Raw genomic sequence first — 18,831 nt, forward strand, 5'->3', positions numbered from 1 at the left:
AACTGTAAACTTCCTTCTGAAACCTGCACTGGAGACAAGAGCAGGAGGCATCAAGTGGCTTCTGGCGAGTACAGCATCTGGGGAGAGTAAAAAAACACAATACCTCTACTCCAGCATTTCAACTCCTGGAATTAGACTGAACCAGTTCCCCATGCTACCAATGCTGTTGGCTTCTGTGCTAGAAGATCAAGCAATGTTATCCATGGTCCAAACAAGAAACCAACGCCAAAGGCTGACCACAGTAACGTCACTTAACGCAGTGAATACACTGCACAACTAGCAACAGCAATCTGATAACTAGAGCATTATGACGTTCACAACATAAGTATACTAGGAAAATCATGCATTATGGAAAACAGCATGTGTGCTTGCTATGCAACTGTTGGATGTCAAAGCGGGCTAGCTGGGAAATATACGGTGGAAACTGGCAGTCATTGAATATTGCTTGCATTGGGGAGGCGTAGAAAATGATTTGAAGAAATAAGGAACAATGCAAAGTAATAGCTTGGGCCTTCTGCAAAACTGTAAAGTGTTTTAACTGGCTAGCATAGAAAACTAGAGCGTTAAGGGGAGTAATGCAGCAATGTACATGTGTGCTAATTGAGACATAATGAAAGTGTTCAAAATGTTAACAGACAATAGGAAATTCAAACACTCCACACCCACGCTTTTCCTCAGTCTGTTTTTAATTTGGACCTTACAAAGGCGGCTTATGGCGTAGATTGAGCTGGAACAATTGATTTTTTATAAAACTGTGCGTCTCGATGATCCTAAAGGCAACTCCTGCTATTGTGGGATAGGGTGCCTGTCAGGGCATGCTGATACTAGGAAATAAAATACTGATACTTAGTAGTTCACAAGCCCAGTTGGAACTAGGAAAGTACTGCAACTGTTGAGCGCAGCATTTTATTACACACTTCAAAAATCAGCACTGACCCCAAACTACTCAAGACCCGTTATTAAAGAAAAGCAAAAAAAAAACAAAAAACTGTGATTTCCCCATAGACCTATTTTGAAATTTGCAACGTGTGCACATTGGGAGAGGACAGTACAGATAAAATATGTGTTTTGGAAATTGATACCTAGGGCATTACGAAAAACAGCGCGATGGGTTTAAAGTGCTCATACAACGTACCAGTATTTTATAATTTTACTTTCCTAATGTACTATACACCATCTACTAAAGAACCACCCAAAAATGTGTTGGAGACAATCCCAAACTCTTGTAATGTTTCTATAATACCACATTGAGTAACTGACCCAACAGCAATAAAATGCACATGAGTAAATTTGATCGTATGCTACTACACATACGGTGCCGCTGGCACAACAGCCAAGTAATAAAACATTGTCGGGAGGAAAATTATTATTATACTTCGACACAATAGGCATAAGAGTCGTTACACGTATTCGGTGATGTTGGACGTGAGGGGGTAATGCCAGGAGGGCTCGTAATTTGAACCACCTGGGCAAAAGGCTTGATTTTCAACTGTACTTCAGGAGGGTAGGAAAAAGTGCGTCTTAACACGCCTAGAGAAAGGTGCATCACACACACTTTTACTGTGTGTCGTGTTGTGAGTTTTCCGGATTGGTTGTATGCTCATACAACCTACCAGGATTTTATAATTTTACTTTCCTAATGTGCTCTACACCATCTACTATAGAACCACCCAAAAATGTGTTGAAGACAATCCCAAACTCGTGTAATGTTTCTATAATACCACATTGAGTAATTGACCCAACAGCAATAAAGTGCACCCAATGCTCTAAATTTACCATGTGTTTAAGAACTCGCACCCACCAACTTGTTACGTAATCTTTCAATCTTACCAAGATTAGACCCACATTGTTGCGTGATGTCTGAAATGCACCATTTGCTACTGCATTTCTCTACAATTCTAAATAGGTTGACCCCAAACCATCATTAAGAAATTGTATTTAAAGGCCAAGCAGGTTCATACCTACAGTGAATAGGTTCCTAAATGTTCACAGAAGAGAGTCAACTCTGTTTGAGAAGTCTTAACGCCTCCAATGTTCATGTGGTCTTTATGCAGAAAAAGCTCGAGTCACAAAGAAAATAAACTACTTGGACTCACCCCATCTCAATTCGGTTTCGAGCAATAAAACAATACTGCGGGGTACCACTCAGATTTAGCAATGTCATTTTTCAATACATGGACACTTGCAACTCTAATTTTGGCAAGATTGTTGCCAATATACTATTTTAAATCTTCCCAATTCGAAATGTTTTTGTCTACTCTTTGGTCTCCAATCTAAACGTTCCCTAAAGTAGTTAATTATTGCCCATTTTTAGGTCTTAATTTGGTATATGAAACTCTTTAGAGTACTAGTTCGTGTGTGATTTTACACACACATCTACACCCATATGTTCCTTTGTAGTGCAGTTTTTGCTTGCCATGACGAATGACAAATGTTGATCATGGTTTACAAAAAGTTGAGGACGTCTACAACAGGATATATAGTAGCACATTCACCACTAACCTGAAATTTGACTAAACTCAAATGTGTTACTTACCTTCAGTAACTAGCTTTCTGGTGAATACTCTAAATGCTGATTACTCACCTCAGGAGCAACACACGTGGCAGACTAGATCAGAATTATTTTTTTTACGTAGTTCCCCTGTATGCTGCCTGATGGGGTCTTTCGGCCTGTTGATTATCTCAACCTACCCTCACGTCTACTTCTATTGGGAGGGGTTGCATGGACAGGAAGGAATTCCTACACCCACACAAGTGGTTTCATCCAATGTCACTGGCAAGTGCTGACATGAGGGGAGAAATGCCATGGCCTTTGACCATGGAAGGAGCTACGTGGGAAAGGGGATGGAGAGCAGAGAAGACATGTGTAACTGGCAAATTATGGTATGTAGCTTTTTGAAGGTTTGATACCCATTCAATGGGAGCTATATGGGTTAATTGCGGGGGTGGGGAGGGGAGAGAATCACAGGTCCAGTACCCACTTTCTAATTTGGTCCAGACTTACAGTCTTGTAGCTTCTTGGGAGATACCCCAATACCAGCAAACCCTATGAGACGGAGGGGAGGAACGAACAGGTGTGCTGTACAACCGGACATATAATATACAGTAGAAACCAGATTTTAACACAACATACATCAGCGATGGGTATCAAACTGAATTTACTCATGGAATTTCCCTGCTCTAGGTACACTACATCTGCCTAGGAGATCTTGGTGCTCCTGTGGTTTCTGGATTGCTACTTTGCCCCCCACATTCTATCTGCTTACATATATAAATATCGGGGTTATGTTACATAAGTGACAATTTTAATAAAGTTGCCAAAGATTAATTTATGTGTGCTGCATATGCGAGGCAGCTCTCATACGGACAACTGTACAGCAGGCCACATTTCTATCTGCGTTGACTGAAGGGTGTCTCAAATCTTAGAACCATAATACTCTTATTCAGAAAGCTGCCAGAGGGACTAAAAAAAAATAATTAAAAAAAGATACAGCTTTATATCGCCGATTAATGCCCAAACCCTGACCATCTCTCCGAAGTCATAATCAGATTCCCATACCAAATTCAAAATGATAAATAGATCAAACAGATTCCACTCTCTGATGTCCTTATATTAACCTTTAATTGACACCAGTGTCAGACAAGTTCTCAAAATTAGATGCCAAAAAGGAATTCAACTTAGCTGAATGGACTTTTATGTTTGCAACCTTGACAAGTATGGGATTTGGTCAATGTTTTCTATGGTCTACAATGAGTGGAGAGAGTCCATCTAAATTAAGTCTGCTCTTTTCAACTTAAGAGAGGCACGAGACAGGGATGACCGCCCCCCCATCTTACCCTGACACTGAAGCCCATGCCGCCTCGATTATGTAGAAAGCTTCAAATCGGGGTTTTAGGTGGAACAGTGACTAGAAGGGTATTTTCAGGCTGGTACACTTCTCTTTGCAGGAGTCCAAGATCATGGTAGGATTCTTTTTTACATTTGGAAAATGCAGTCCCCCCCCCAAGACTCTAGAGGTGTAAATCTGCTATTTCTGCAAAATGTGAGGTAACTGAACGATCAATATCTGACCACCTTCCCAATATCTAAGGAAAGATCAATTTAGGTTTTTGGATACAATAATCACAACATTGTGGTTGATTTTGTGACAACCTGAGCACCGACATGCTCTCAAGAGTAGGCATCCCAACTGCAGATTGGGAATTCTTTTACTACTATTGTCATGCAGGTAGCACAATGCTGCATTCAAATAACATAAAAAAATGCATATCTACTTAGTATTGCACGCTGGATCAGAATGTATGGTATTTTACGTGTTTCGGTACAACATTCACAAAAGAACAGTATTTTGCACAACTGAATATGACCGAACCACAAAGCACAGGTATTCCAAGTATGTACAATCACGCAGGAGAATTTCCTCTATACACCACCCGGACAAATTATAGATGAGGCATGAGCTGCTTGGTGTATCATGCACCTTCAGTCTCCAGGAACAAAACTCACACCCACCCACGTGGACAGTTATTACTACATATTTTATGAGAACTATGACAATGAAATTGATGATTTGTTATGCTTTTTCTGAATCTGTGATATTCACACACAGGTGACTTTTTAAGCATCCTTGGATTATGGCGAGATATTCCACCAACTAAATAGACGAGGCAGTCTCCTTTGTTGCATTCTTTCCCCTGATTCTTCTGCCCGGTAGCTGTGCACTCAGGGGCCCTCGTTTTTGCTTGCCTGTGACGAAACTCACATCCACACAAGTGGACAGTTGTTACTACAAATACTTCATCCCAAAACAGGCGGTATATGGCCACCTTAAAGGGCCCAAATCATGTTTTGGTTTTAAGCAGTAAGTGTGACTTACCGAAGACGCTGCATGTAGGTTTTATTCCATTGCTAAAATACCCAAACCACATACAATTATATTCAATGAAACAAATTCATCCGTTGCACGCTCATTTCCCCATTTTTGGGAGGAAACAGTTACTCTAGTGGGTACTGGGTCACGTGCCCTCCTTATAAACACTGTTTTAGAGTGAAGTAAAGCACTAAAAGCAAAATGAAAACAATGCACCACACAGACACAATGCAGCCCAAAGATTACACCTCAGACCTTACGCTGGGAACAAGAGGCTTCCCATGGAGTACCTAATGTATAGGCAAGAAATGCGAGCTACTGCAGAGTGCTAACTCGCTCAACAGAAAGAACGAACACACAGCAAAATAAACAAACTATGCAAGCGACCCACGTGAAACAACATTGTCAGCTAGCTTTACCTCACTCAGTCTACTCTCACTGCTTGCATCAAGTCCCCTTCGCTCAATGCAGCTGCAGACTTCCAGTTCTACTTGTTCTCTGTGTCTCATACGCACAATGAACATTTTGAATACTTATCACTTGACCCGCATACTTGCACGAAAGCTCACTGTACAGAGATGCACCATGTTTACAATACATATCTCTCGTAAAAACAATTCACCTGTTCTGCAGTTGCTCGTGCCCAGAGCGCAGAGTGCTGACCTTGATCTGTAGCTGTGCGCGCTCCCTGGCCGTGTCGTCGAGCGCGCGCCGGGCGTCGGCTAATTCCGTCTCGTAGAGCTGGCGCAGGCCGGTGAGCTCGCAGGTGCGCACCTTCTCGCGCTCTGTCACCTTTAGCCGGAGTCCACTGTTTTCCAGGGCCGGACTGGCTACCGGGCATTTTGGCATTCTGCAGAGCTGGGGGCTGAGGTCACTGCGGTGGGGGCTAATTTCGTAGATGGAGACCTGCGTGTGCTTCGAAATCAACAATGCAAAACGAATTTTGTTTTGCACACGCAGGTCCCCATCAACGAAATCAGCCCCCAGCTTGGCAGCATGTCAAAAAGCCCGGTAGCCAGTCTGGCCCTGCTGTTTTCCGACTCTAGACTGCGCACCTTGTCGATGTAGATGGCCAGGCGGTCGTTGAGGTGGCGCAGCTCCTCCTTCTCCTGCATCCGCAAAAGGCGTGTGGGGCTGAGAGGTGTGCCAGCGAGAGCTCGAGCGCGAGCCCTGGACCGGTGTAGCGGTGGCCATGTCGCCGGCGGGAGATAAGAGGCTGCAGGAGACAATACTAAACCGGGCGGATGCAAGACACCAGCTACAATTCCAAAATGCACGCTGCGCCTGGCGAAACAAGCAAAAAAATAAACTGCCAAAGCCCGAGGATGCCACCACGCTGCCGTTACATGTAAAATACAGATGGCAAAATTATATTTCTATGAAAAAAAAGGTAACGGTAGGGAAGAGGAGTTACAAACAACTAAAACAAGACACTGCGTCGCCAATGTGCGAGACCTAACAAGAGCCCGGTGAGGTAAGAGGGAGGAGGGGTGTGTGTGTGTGTGTGTGTGTGTGTGCGCATGCACACGCGCGTGTGTGTGCTTCCGTGAGTGTGGACGTGCGCGTCCACAGACCAGAAACGCCGCGCGTGCCCCGGTCTGTCTCCCTTGAGAGGCAACTCGGCGACAATAGGTCTCGAGAGCGAGACCTAAAAAGTGGTATAAGAACCATGACTCAAGTCAGGATGATGTTCAGAGGATGTAGAATTGCTGGCAACCCACAGAACCACTCAAGGTAAGTCGATAGGAACCCTACGGAGAGTGTGTGCAGTGTGGGAACACGAGCGCATGCTCCGTACAAGTCTATGTGCAAGTTGCGATTGGATTTTTAAAGATGAAGGACCCTTCCCAGTGGACCCTGAAGAAATCCTGTGGAAGACAGAAGGTTGGAGAGCCACCCCACCTGTGGATACCCTAGTACCCACGTTACTACACCAGGGAAGCCAGGTGCATACGTGTGAAGTGGTGTCGGAATTAGGTCTGTCGAAACCAGAAGAGCACTTCAGGAAAGTGCCGCTGCTGGAAGAGGAGAAAGTGTCAGTGGGAATACAAATGTGGATTCTTGAAGACGAATACCTGAAAGCAAATCCTAAATATTTCTTAATTGCAAATCTCAAATTGCGATTCGCAATTAAGGAATACCTTCCCATTCATTCCTATGGGTATAGAAGCCCATAGGAATGAATGGAAAGACATTCTCAATTTGCGAATACCAATTAGAGAATCGCAAATTGAGAATGCAATTTCAAGTGTGCCAGGGTGTCAAAATGACACCCTGTTGCACCCCTGAAATGAGCATGGGTGCACATGTGGCGCACATACATGCTAGCGGCATGTGTGTGCGCCACATGGCACTTTGAAAAATGCAAAAATTTGCATTTTTAAAAGAAATCGCAAATTACCACCAACCTGTTGTTGGTGGTAATTTGCAATTCCTCATGACATATTCGCACAACTTGGGTGCTACATACATTCCATTTAAGGAATCGCAATTTGCGATTCCTTAAATGCATTTGCAATATAAGGAATTGCAAATTTTGCGATTTCTTAATTTGTGAGACATTTGTGCTTTCATACATAGCACTAGGCCAAATTGCGATCGCAAACGCTGACATTCGCAGAATTTCAGCGTTTGCGATCGCAATTTACCTTGATACATATTGCCCTAGGTGAGCTATTGCCCAGAGTTACATGGTGCTGGGCTGATTTGTCGCCGGCGCCAGTTATCGAACCATGAGCCCCCAGGTTCCGGAGTCAGCCGCCCTGGTCGCTGCCCAACACCTCTTCCCACACTATTATAGACATTAAGTAAAAAAAAATGGTTTGCTTGTCCTTAGGGTAAACTTTTAGGGCAAGTACATCAAGAGACCCAGTGGCAATTTATTTTACAATGCAAGCCAGGGACGTCTTAACCCATAATATTAGGCCACCTAATGGGCCAGCGGTGGACTTTTTTAACAAACACTTGGTAATTTCTATTACCTTGTAAACATATCTCACCCATAGATTATGTTCCTTGAAACATATACACTTGAAATGAATCTACCAAAGTCCCACAATCCTTGCCAGCCTGCTTTGCCTTAATACGTGCAACATTCCAACTAAGCAGGGTTACAGATGTTTCGCAATGAAAGAGGGGAGTTTAGAGTTGGACCCCATCATCCATAGGAGCTTTGGAAAAAACTTTAGGTTTAAATTTGTGATAAAAAAAAGCCCCTTTACCATTCAAATTAACTGTACGGATAGACCCAGTGCCCATTAAACGTTGTGATTATTTATGCTCAGCTAGAGGTTAAGGTGCTAAATGTAGTTAATCTAAATAAGGGCCACAATTTCCGTAGACCTCTCAAGCATCCCTTAGAGGTGAAACATTCAATCTGCATCAGTAGCAATGAAAACACCAGTCCTCAAACACAGGTGTAAATCATGCAGGAATGGATTAAAAAGCAATTGACTATGTTCTGAACTCTGTGAAACCTGATAGATCTCAGGCGTCCTTTGTTACCGATTCCTGCTGTGTTGAGTATAAAGTGAAATACATGTATTCTGTGAAGTCTAGTGTGAAACCAGTATGATGGGCAGAGCGATTTGTTGATGTATGTGCTCACCTTTGAACCTGCCGCTGCCCATTGACCACGAAGCTCTAGTATTAACTTCCATATATGTACCATCAAGCACCCGTTGTCATTACTCTGAAATATGAACCGCACATCCTAAATCTTTCTTAGATATATTGAGCAGTTGGTGGTGTAACGCAAGATTATAGGGCCGCCTTGCAATTTTTCTCAGTGGACCCTGACTCATTTTGTCTGCCTCAAAGATAAACAACGGACCTGGACTGAGCTGATGGCCACTTCTGTAGTTTATGGAATGTGGGATCCTGTACGAAGCCGCCATATAGAGAGTGCAAAGGGAGTCATTGTGTTTTACATGCTCAAGATAAGCAGAAAGTAGCATTATTGGAGTTGTTTTTACTGCATTGTAAACATATTATAGATATGTGTGGTTTCTGAGAGCAAAGTCTTTATATGAACCAAGAAAATATCCTAATGTATATTTTTTCTGTTGCAAAAGGACCCCTTTTGGATGGTCACCCACAGTTTTAATTTCTGTAGAACTCAGCTCTTCGTAATCTAAACTCTAACACAAGGGCACTGCTAACCAATGCCCTGTGTTGTTTCTCTGACGCCTAAAACATGTTGAAATTGGTTTAAAACCAGATTGTCAAATTTACCATTCAGTTGAGGCTTTGTTGTATTGTGCAGAAATACACCCACAGAAAAGGAAAGTTAAATGTCACTAGTGGGGTTCAGCACTTATTGCGCCATCCACTACAGTAGCAGTGAAAACATAGCTTCGGGCCTACCCTGTGTAGTCTGACAGCAGCAGTTTGAACCCTGATGCACAGACCTGCCAAAATCACCCTTCAGACTGGAAGGAAAACCTGATTTAAAATATTAAATAGATCACCCCAAAGCTCACCCTCTTGCCCACAAGGTATGGTGAATAATATTTAACAGTGGAACATGGGTGGCATTAGAAATGGCAGGTTTCCTCAGTGACTAGGCCATACGCGATAATGTCACTGGTCAGGCTGTAGCTGTGGCTAGCAAATAAGAAAAGCCGAAGTATAGATTATAAACTTCAATTTATAACTTTTGACCTATACCAGCTATAGACTCCATTCAAAGACTTATTTTTATATTTAATAAAACGGCAATATAATAGAGAAGTTGGATTTTGATTAAACATATAGAAATTTGTATTTTTTTGAAAGTGCCCTCATTTGCATTAGCAAATAAGGTGAGAAAGAGGTGTAAAAACTATTCCCAGAGCAGGGATAATGGCCTAGGAGTGAGAAGGTGTTTCTTCCCCTGGGAGGAAGAGATTTGGGGTTGATGCAGGAACTTACATTACTTTAAAGCGTTCTTCCCTGTCACAAGTGAATGGCAAGTGACACCTGGAAAGGCACCAGCTTTTGACCACTAGTCAGGCTGACACCAAACTCAGTGAGTAGAAAGCTATCCTTTGAACCGGTTTTGAGTGACCACAGAGGAGAGGACTGCTCATTACCCTGGCTGCATCTCTGGTGGATACACAGGCTCTGCACAAAAGGAGAAGGGTTTCTCCATCTTGAATTTTGAGAGCAAGGGGCACTCTGGAATGGTTTGAAGTATGGCAAACAGGATCTGGTGAAATTTGGAAAGGGTTGCCCCAGGAAAAATGCACCCCATTTGTTAGGGAGTGCCTAGGAGTCGCCATCAACCACGAGCCGATGCCAGGCACTCCAGAACACCTCCTCAGAACACTTACTGGACCTGCGGAAGATCAGAACAGGACTAGACCTGCTGTCTGTGACCTAAGATGAGCCTTGATGAGCTTCTTGTACCCAGGACAAAAAAGTGGTCTCTGAGGGTCAGTTGGCTGACTTGCTGGAACTAAATACAGTGCAACATAGTTATTGCAATCGTAATAAAAATTGAATGTATAGTAAGGGTTATAACATGAAAACGGAATAAGTATTTAATAAGACAATGAAGTTTTACATACAGTAAAAAGCAAAGCCAACAATAAATCACACAAAACATAAACCACAGAATTTCAGTATTGAACTGTTAACTCACATTCAAAATTTACTGCATGCAGTCACTACATTCATTGTCTTTAGTGGACTGTTTTTAATCCACTGTTCATAAAATCTAAGAATCACAATTCAATCCCGTAGCCATCAATGGATCAATGTTATCAAATAGGAGAATATTTTACCACCAGTGCTTTCATTATTTGTGAGAGCGCCACAGACTAAAACACTAATCCCTGTCAGGAGGTCGGCCCACAGCTGACCACACTAGAAAGGGAAGATATTTATCTCTTCCAACTCAGCACTAGAATATCTTCAGCTCGTCTTCCCTGATCTATTGCATGCTGGCCTATGCAGGCAGGGTGGCGGAGGAGAACGGTGTGTCTGGGAGTCGGCCAGCTCTGAAAAATGGTGTAAGTCCTTACTTGTCACAACATTCCCTATATGGAGGTCTATACCAAGGGTGCTGAGCAGGCTGCCATTGAGTACTTCCTTCTACCCTTATCACTCCAGGGGGGAATCCAGTTTCTGAGCGGGTATTGACAATGAAATTGTATCTATAGATTTTGTCATTAAAGTTTAGTTGAATTAATTGCATATTTATTATACACATCTGCGTGTCATCAAATCTTTTATGTATGCCATCTTGAACATTTCTGATTTTAATAGGTCAGCCAAAATTTCTATTGAATTCATATACGAAAATTGTTATTAGAAAGTTCTGTAACTTTTGGAATAAAATTGACAAAACTCTTGTTTGTCAACTTACTGTATGAATTAATTTGTTGTAACATGATTAATGTTTTGATTCTTAATATGTTTATCTGCTTCATTTAAACTGTATTAAACTATTAACAAAAATAAAATAATAAAAAATACCCTGTGCACCGGGGTGCCCTCAACATAGATAAAAAGTCAGCAAGTCCATAGCAATGTATCCTACCAGGCAACTCCTACACCCAAAAAGAGCACTAGCTAACAAACCTGCAAATTATGTCCCTCTATGGCAGTACTGCCTAACACAAAGCAAAAAATAAAAACACTTGCAAATGCAACATGCCTCTGAAGTCCATATTTTGGTCTATATGAAATCCAGAGATGTGCAGGAACGTACATTCCAGACAACACAAAGGGCCAGATGCCTGACCATTCTTAGCGGTCGCAAGCAGAGAATCAGGCCTTTTGCGACCGCTAAAGAGTTGTTTGGCATGTCCTAACCCTATTTTGTGAGACAGTAACCTATTTCAGACTCGCAAAATAGGGTGTGCGAGTTGGTATTAGGAAGGGGCGTGTCAAGGACATCCCTTCCTAATAGCTAGTCACAGGGGGATGTACGAATTGACATTCATACTTTACCAACTTTGTGAAGGAGGTTGTAACCCATTTGCAAATGGAAAGGGGTCCCTTGGGGACCCCTCCCCTGTTTGAATGTGGACGCCAACATTTTTTAAGAGCAGGCAGTGGTCCCACAGACCACTGCCTTCGCTTAAAAAACGAAAAGGAAACTTTAATTTTTTCTTTTTTTAAATGAATGCTGTTTTTTCTTTAAGTAAAATGGGCTGCTTTTAAAAAGAGAAATTGCTTTATTTAAAAAAAACAACCACAGACATAGAGGTATGCTTTCCCTAGCAGGCCACCATCCCTGTGGTAACAGGCTATTCCCAATGTGTCACACATTGCAATCTACTTCATGAATATTAATGATGAAGGTCATTTTCGACCCCATTGGGAATCACTAAATGTGTCAGAGATACATTAGTACATTTTATTTTGCAACTCGCTAATTGCGAGCCGCTAAATATCGCAATTTGCGAGTCGCAAAATGAAATGGTCGTGTGTGTGGCCGCAGGTGTTAAAAGGCTATACCAATTTCAGATGTGTGATAGGCAAATATAAGTAACATTAAAAAACTTAGTAATGAGATGCAAAGGCCTTGATTGTGAGTTGGGGGGAAAAGAAAGGAGGTCGAGCTATTAGCTTGGTCGGGTAAATGCTTCATATTCTAAGTTTTAAATTTGGAAATGAGGCACAGCATGCATAATCTGCACTTATCACACCGAATTCCGCAAGTATTAGCTTTTTTATGTCCTTCCAATCCCACCGCAATAAATTCGGCCAATTGGACAGACCAAGATTGGTCAAGGGGAAACAACAGGGGTGCAAAACTTGACATACAATTCTGACTTCTTACTCCCTATGCACAAGGATCAGAATGTAACCTCCAACTCCTAATAGGGTTGCAGAAACACCTTGCACATGTAATACCATATACCATAAAAGTTGCAGACACGTTTGCTGTGATAATAATCTACATCAGTTAAATCACTTCATGCCAAAACTTTGCTCTCAAAAACCGATTCATTAAAACACTTTTTTGTTGTTACAAGAGCATTGTGAAAATTAGGCCACACAAAGGTCCAGTACAAAGTGTCCAAGTTTCACTTATGTCTGGGCTTCTTCTTCCCAGCAATAAAATTGCATGTGGCTCAATTCAGAACACAAATATGACATTAGGCACAAAATGCATGGTAATTTACGGCAACCTTTCGGGTACAATAGGCTATTACGAGCTAGAACATGACATCAATAGCATCTCACCCGGTTAAACACCCCCTAATAATGGTATGGCTTTTTGCCAAGTTGCCCAGTTGCTTCCACTTCAGGTGGAAATCACTGTGTAGAATTAAATATTTCTGGAATGAGATTGTTGCTTTATAGCACTCCATTGAATGCTGCTAATTCGCATAATGCAATTATACAATATATGCTATCACATGGGACTACTGCATATCTGTAGTGCAGAATTATGCAAATCCTAGTGAAAGAGGCTGAGTTGGGTCAGTATCGGGTAGTGAATATCGTTATACCTTAATATTGTAGCCATAATATCGAGGGTAAAAAATCGGCCGGTAATTACATATCAATTTTTTATATCTAGCTCCACATGTACCGTTGCAATATATACATCAACAAGGTATGCAGAGGTGGATTTAAGAATAGTACATCTATACTTCTGTATGTGCACTTATCTTTCGATATTTTGGGGCATATTATCAATGCGGGCGATATGAGATTATTGCCGCTTTTGCGGCCGTTTTCAGCTGCAAAGCGGTGATAATTTCATCGCCCGATTAGCAAGCTGTCGCTAACATTAGTTAGCGACGGCTTTTAGGTGATAGCGAGCGGTTTGGGGCCTGCTTTGCATCTCAGCGATATTTATCGCTAATGACATGCAAAGTGGGCGTACCCAACCTGTTAGCGACTGAAAGCAGTTGCTAACATTGCTATCGCCTATTATCAACGCAGGCGTAGCAATAAAAATAATTGCGCTAAGCGCGAATATCGCCAAAACCTAACGCCTGCTCAGACCACTTCTTAACCTGTATATCCAATGGGAGGTGGATATTCAGGTTAAGACCCTATTAGCGATAATGCCTGAATATCGCTGGGTTTCCAGCGATATTCACGTATTTCGCCGCTATAGCCGGATATTTTATCGCATTAGAGATAAACGCTGCTAATAGCACGTTATCGCTGCAATAAAATCCAGCGATGCACGGCGATAGAAAAAATTTTGCTAAGCTTATTTAGCGATAAATATCGCTAGTTGTTGATAATATGCCCCTTTGTTCCTTAATATTTTGTCTACAATAGTAAGATACCATGTTGTTTCCTACTATTCCGGCCTACAACCCTTCAGATGATGATCATCTTTTGCAACCACAAACATCAGCACCTTGTCCCAAAGCAATTGTGTTCCAAGTCTGATATGATATTCCTGCTTCTTGGGTAATTTCATCATCTCCGTCTACAGAAGTGAGTAAATCTGTTTGTCAGACTATCAGACAAAAATCTTGTCCTGATATCTTCTGGAAACATGGCGTGTCGATTTTTGAATGTATACTCTAATGTGGCAAAATGTTTGTAAATTATACTCAGGACATATATTTTTGTCACACGATATTCTGACTATGAGACTCTGGTACCACACACGTATATCTGTGTACACTTCATCAGTTTGCCTAAACATTTTTTTGCAAGTTGATAGGAGTAGAGGCCGGTGTCACGGAGAAGTGGTGAGGCAGCGTGGGTGTAGGGGGGCAGCGTGGGAGGGGGCAGCGCGGGGGAAAGCGAATGGGGGTGGACAATAATAGATAATAATAATAATACAAAAAAGTAGCTTAATGCTGCCTTGTAAATAAGACACCCTTTCACACTATACTAAGCGTGAAAGGGAAGGGCAATGGGTGATTTTGACACTGCCCCATATTTACAAGGGTGGCATAAATATGTGGCAGTGCCAAAATTAAGACCAGGGAAAACCTGGTCTTACTCTGGCGAAACAAGGTGAAATGTTTAATTTCTCCTCATTTTTCTGTTTCCATGTGTGCTGCGTTGTGTAGCATACATTGAAAAAGCAAAACGCCATTGATTGTTTATGTGCAGAAAGGGACACCTTTCTGCACATAAACAATCGTTCCCCTCAACGCAGGCACCCTGGCACTATGGTGCCAGGGTGTCTACGATGGCGCTAGTAAGTTAATTTAGCACCAATACAGGGGGGAAAGCAGGGCTGCACCATATCCTTGTAAATACAGTACAGCCCTGCATTTCAGAAGTGGCAGAGTGCGGCGTTAATCCAAGGAGGCTAACGCCGCACTTCGTCACTTCCATTGTAAATATGCCCCTCTGTTTGTGTTGGGTTTTTTATGTGTGCTGCTGTGCAGGAAGATCTTACCATGTAATACAATCATGATACCCCAAAGATGATCCTTGCATTCAACTTGGCCTAACTCAGTCCTAGTATGTAGTAAAAAGCAGTCAGGCTTTACAAGAGGAACTGGCATGACTCGAGAGAAATCCAACAACAATTTATAAAAATAGAGTGTATTTTTATCCTAATTCAGACACCAATTGAGCGGAAGAGCTTGCAAATAACAGACGTTATAGATTTTTGAAGCAATATAAAATTAGTGCAAAAGAATACAGTGAAACTTTATCATTCGGGTCAATGGAAAACAATGCTAGTGGCAATTGGTCACTTGCAGGTCGAGTTGTGTGGTACCCTTGCTGGGTGAAGGACCAGGCCACAGCAGTCAATTACATTTTACCCAGCCCATGGAGACCAAGTGCAGACTTGTCCTGACTGTCGCTGGTGCTGAACGAGAGGGGCTTTTACCCCTGAAATGGTGCTGCAGAGGAAAAAAGATGTAAAAAACACAACAACAGGGTGGTCGCAAATGTCAGTCGAAGGTCGGATGGAGTTCCCCCTAGTTTTAACATCGAGTAAAGGTGTTGGTTGCTGCACTGGTGTCCAACAAGCCTTGGCAGCAGAAGGTAGAGCAGAAACTAACTTAAACGTCTGGTTGTCCTGTGGATCACTGTAGTTGTATGTAACTTAATGGAATGCAGGGCTACAGTTCCCGCAATGCACTAGACCATCTGGATTTGGCCGATCCCTCGGAGGGCCTGAGGGCCAGCGATTTTTCCGATCCAGAGCATTGTTTTACCTGCAGTTTTCAGGGGACTCGTTCCACTTGTCCAGGGGAGTCTGAGGGTGCTTCAGGCTTGCACAGGGGTCTAGCTGTCTGTGGGAACCAAGAGATACCCTAGGACGAGTCTCAATCAGGCAGTTCCAAGTGCGTTGCCACTGGTGCAGGGTATTCCTATTTTCCTTTGTGCAAGTCCTGTTGTCGCTGACACAGGTCTCTTCTTCTGTCCTCTTTGATGCAGGTTGTTCAGAACTGAGGTTCTGGTGTAAGAGGTGTCCCTTAAATCCTAGTTTTATGGGAGTTAGGGGTGTCATTGAGCTGCTAGTTCCTACAGTTAGTAGCCCCTGAGGTGACAACGTTTGGGAGTGTGGTTCACCTTTTCTACCTAGAATCCTCTATTCGGCCACTTCTAAAGCTGGTAGAAATCTAATTTCAGTGTACAGACCAGACGGATGACTCCGGGATTGTGGCTAGCCTTCTGGGGGGTGTACACCTCTTTGACTAACTAATTTTCCACCTGTCCAGATGCAAATGTGCCTGAGGCAGGGGGAGGGCTGTTTCTAACTCTGGGAGTCAACCCTGATGCATATCAGAGGCATTGCAGCCTTTGAAGCTCACTACCTTGATGTGCCACTTCACTAGCCTGCATGGGATGTGTGACCTCCTTCCTGCCAAAGCTTTTGTTCCTGACTCCTGAGAGTGATCACACTGCCTGGCAGGAGGTATGAATCCTGTCTTCGTAGCAGAAAATGCAGAAATGCAGGCCTGCCAGCCAGAAAAGCTGTAGCTACTAGGTTGGCGACCTCAAAGGTAGCCACCTGTGTGCATGTCACATCGCCCTCAACACAAGATTGCAATGTCAGGCCTGCTGTCAGTAGTTTACTTGGGTCCCTCAGAGTGGCACAACCAGTTCTGCAAGTCCTGGGACCCCTTTACAACACATGCCCCGGGTACCACTGGTACCATATACTAGGGACTTATAAGCGGGTAAAGTCCTTGTCAATTGGGATTGGTAATTTACACATATCAGCTTTAGGGAGAGAGCACTAGCACTGGAGCCTGTGCGCTGTCAGAGTCAGAAAACAGCACCTAGTAGTCCAAATTGGTGCAAAAAGTGGGAGGGGAATCTGTAAAAATCCCTGTTTACTTACGTGCAATACTGATATTTTACTGGTATTTTGAATGTGTGTGTAAGTGGGGGTGGGTGGGACAATACTGACCAGTGTGTGTTTATTGCTGATATTGTTGATGTTGATGTCCAGTTAGAATGGTTTGATACTTGAGTTATTAGTGCTTCTGTCCAGTGAGGAGGCTTCAGTGTTGTTGATGTTGATGCTTAGGGAGGAGGGTGCACAGAAGGAGGAAGCAGGCAGAGGAAATGGCGTTAATTTGTGATTTCATGGTGAGCTTGTTGTCAATGATGATTCTGAGGTTTCTGATGAGGTCGGAGGGAGTGGGTGCGGGTCCTAGGTCTGATGGCCATCAGGAGTTGTGCCATGTGTTGCTGTTGCCAAAGATCAGTACCTCCATCTCGTCTGTGTTCAGCTGCAGGCAATTGCTCTTTATCCAGTCAGTGCAGTTTGTCATGCATCTGTGGAAGCTGGTTCTGGTGGTGGAGGGGTCGTTGGTGAGTGAGAGGATGAGTTGGTGTAATCTGCGTAGGAAATTATGTTGAGACCATGGTATCTGACAATGTAGGCCAGCTGAGTCATATATGTGTTGAAGAGCGTGGGGTTGAGGGATGATCCCTGGGGGACACCGCAGGTGATCTCCGAGGGTTCAGAGGTGAATGGTAGGAGGTGGATCCTCTGGGTTCTTCCTGTGAGGAAGAAGGTGATTCACCTGAGCATGTCCCCTTATTTATTTTATTTATTTATTTATTTATTGGGACATTTATTGAGCGCTGCGCTTACGCACACCGGCGTGTCCACGCGCTGAGAGTGGGAGTAGACAGATGACAGGGAGCAAAAACATCACGGGCCCTTTTTTGCTATAAAGATAGGTTTTTAATTTTGCCCGGAATCTGGCCTCATCTAGTTCCAGACGCAGGTCCGTTGGCAGTTTGTTCCAGTAAGTTGCCGCCAAATATCTGAAAGACCTGCCTCCCATGCGGGCCTTCTTGATTCTTGGGGTCCTCAGTAAGCCACCCCCTGTTGATCTAAGTGCCCGTGTTGGTATGTAGGCTTCGATCAAATTCGTCAGGGGGACGGGTGCCCTGCCATTCAAAATACGGTGACAGGTACATAGGGCTTTATACTCCACTCTTCTCCTTACAGGGAGCCAGTGTAGCTGCTGGAGGGCCGCCTTAGAGTGCGCCCTTTTTGGCAGTCTGAGTATCAGCCGTGCAGCCGCATTCTGCAGCACTTGCAGCCGGGCCATGCTTTTTTCTGGCGCTCCCAGGTACAGCAGGTTCCCATAGTCCGCCCGAGCTGTTACCAGGGCATGAACCAGGGTTTGACGTGCTTCCAGCGGGAGTAAGTCCAGGACCTTTCTCAGCTTCTTCAGAATCCCGAAGCAGACTCCCACCACCCGATTAATCTGGGGGCCAAAGGTGAGCCCTACGTCAAACCACACCCCCAAATTGCGCGCCTCTAGGCACGGGGTAGGGGTGGGGCCAAGGCAGGAGGGCCACCATGCCGGCGACCAGGCAGACTGGGCTCTCCCTACCACCAGCACCTCTGTCTTGCTGCCGTTCAGCTTCAAGCAATTGTTGGCCATCCATTCGGCAAGATCTTTCATACACGAACGGAAGCCATCGGCAGCAAGACAGGGCGCCTGCGACAGGGAGATTACCAGCTGCGTGTCGTCGGCATAAGAGACTAGTTGGAGGCCATGACTCTCCACGATCGATGCAACAGGCGCGACGTACAAATTAAAAAGGGTAGGGC

This window comes from Lissotriton helveticus, chromosome 2_1 (genome assembly GCF_964261635.1).
Source record: "Lissotriton helveticus chromosome 2_1, aLisHel1.1, whole genome shotgun sequence".
In the NCBI taxonomy this organism is placed as follows: domain Eukaryota; kingdom Metazoa; phylum Chordata; class Amphibia; order Caudata; family Salamandridae; genus Lissotriton; species Lissotriton helveticus.